Genomic DNA, 2,604 nt, shown 5'->3' with positions numbered 1-2,604 from the left:
ATGTGTTGTGTATGCACAGCAGTAGGGTATGCATGCGTACCACAACATTGTACACATGAACCAATTAATTACGGGGCTAGCCTACAAATTACGCCTACAAGCCAATACATTGTGCAAGTACAACACTGTGCTATACATACACCAGTATTTATAGTGCGTACACCAATGTACTAAATAGATGCAGTGCATTCTATTACTATAAACCGTTATGTTGGCACATAAACCAAAATATGGGCCCTCATTACGATGGCGGTCAGCCAGACCGCTGACAGCCATCGTATCAGGCAGGTGACCGTCCAACAATGAGTCGGTAGTCCCACCTGCCCTGCTAGGAAAGGACTGTCGTGTTGGCGGTCGGAAAGTGCTCTTTTCCACTGCGGCTTGTGCTGTGGCCCAGGAAAAGGTTTGCAGCACAAGCCACAGTAGAAAAAGGCCATTTATGCACATCCATGCACAGTGTGCCAGTCACCATGAGGCCCACATATTGACAATTAGAGCCCTGGAAAGAGTACATCTGAGATACAGATGCCAACACATGAAGGAACACCTTGAACCAGAAAGTGAGAATACATTGAGTACAGAAAGAGAGTCAAGCAACGATTTCTTGATATTATGGGCCCACCATGTAGAGCATCTATCTCAGATATAGTTGATGTAACCTACAACTTTGGCTATACTTCACGTTGTTACATGGCACACGCAATCACCCTAACTTTCATGTGGAAACAGAATACTATTTGTTTGGGATCCCTGAAAGGTTAAAAAAACAGTTCAGGGAAAAACTTGTGTCTACTGAACTCCCAAAAACCATGCTCCAAGGGACTCAAAACTGATTCCCCTGCTTCAGTGTGACGCTGAGCTGCACCGCTATAAGTGCATTGTGTGACACTAATGAGCATATGCTCACAACAGAATAATGTCAAACAAAATAGAAAAAAACTGCAATTAAAATCTTGAATACTAAACCAATTTCCGAAAACAACTGTATTACATACGTTAGAATATTATTGGATGTGAACCCATAGGGTCTCGAATCTGTGGTGGGGAGCAAGGAAACGGTACTTCATGATACACGTGGACCATTGTCTATACTGTCATTTGTTCTGATTGGTTTGTTCATTTCCCTAGTCTTTGTTGTTCAAACCCTAATGCTGTTTTCAGTATAAAGAGACTGGAAGAGATAATATAGGGGATAAAGTACCCCTTTCCGTAAATTCTGAGGATATTGCAAGTCACTGAAGGGATCCATGAACATATAGAGGAACAAGGCCGAAGACCGAGATCCTTTATAAGGTTATAGAACTCAGAGATTACTTTTAATATCCTTATCGTGTACGGCAGGGGCTACTTCATTCCTTATAATGCAGGATCACATCACCTATCCGACAGACCACTTAAATCCTTTTTGTGTTGGTCTTTCGTATGAAACAGAGAGCATGTTTCCAAACATAAAGAATATGAAATGAATCTCTGTTGCAAAATTAAACACATAAAAAATCTGTTGGATATTTGTTGCAAAAAGATATTAGAATTTGTTTAATATAATTCTGTATTTAAAAAAAAGTCCACAATAGCTTGGAATGTGTACAAATATGCAGAAAGAGTCTAAATTATCTGTAATTGCAAAGGGAGTGCAAAAAAATAAACATGTTACCATACATATCTTCTTTCTACTTGCCACTGTACAGCTAGAAAAACAGAGCAGAAGAAAGAAAAGCAAGTTTTGAAACAACTGTTTAAATTCAGATCTGTGACCTTACCTGCCCTTCTCCTTGGCTGCTGGCTCTGACAGCAGGCATTGTGATATCAGAACTCAAATTGAATACGTTATTATAGTGGAGTTCTGACGTCATTTCTTTATAACTGATGACTGGGTGCATCACAAGTTGCTGATTATAAAGAAATTAGAGGCTGGCATTTATGCAGGGATTACAGAATCTCATGTATTTATTATACAAAGCATACAGTATCCATGCAGTACATTATAAGGATATTGCAATTCACTGAGGAGTTACAGAACCAAATAGAGGACCAAGGCATTACCTTGGTGCGCAGCTCTCGCATATGATAAAGCTAGCATGTTTGCAAACATAGAGAATAAAAATAGAATCTCTTGTGCAAAGCTCAACACATCAAAAATCTACTAGATATATGCTGCAAAAAGATATTACAAACAGTACAATGCAAGTCAGTTTTTTGTTTTTTAAACAAGCTGCACCTGCAGCTCAGAATATGTAGAAACACAAAGTATCTAACGTCTGTAATTATCTAAGGAGTGCAAAATATAAACATGTTCTGTCTGCCTGTCACTGTAAGCTAGAAAACCAAGCAGAAGAAAGAAAAGCAACATTTTGTTATGTCAGAACTTGTGTAATGTGGGGAGAGGATGTGGTCTCAGGGCTAGACTGCCGACTTTGGAGCTGGGAAACCAAGGTTTGAGCCTCGGGTCAACTCCACATCCTGTGATTCTGGGCAAATCACTAAATCTCCTGGTGCCTACCAAAAATTAATTTGTCCTTGTGTAAGGGAACTGGTGCTCATGTAAAGCGCTCCAATGCCTTTGGGACGCGTTTCGCTATACAATTCTGCGCAAAAAATCATAAT

The sequence above is a fragment of the Triturus cristatus genome, chromosome 2_1 (genome assembly GCF_964204655.1).
Source record: "Triturus cristatus chromosome 2_1, aTriCri1.1, whole genome shotgun sequence".
NCBI lineage: Eukaryota > Metazoa > Chordata > Amphibia > Caudata > Salamandridae > Triturus > Triturus cristatus.
Note: the sequence above shows the minus strand (reverse complement) of the source record.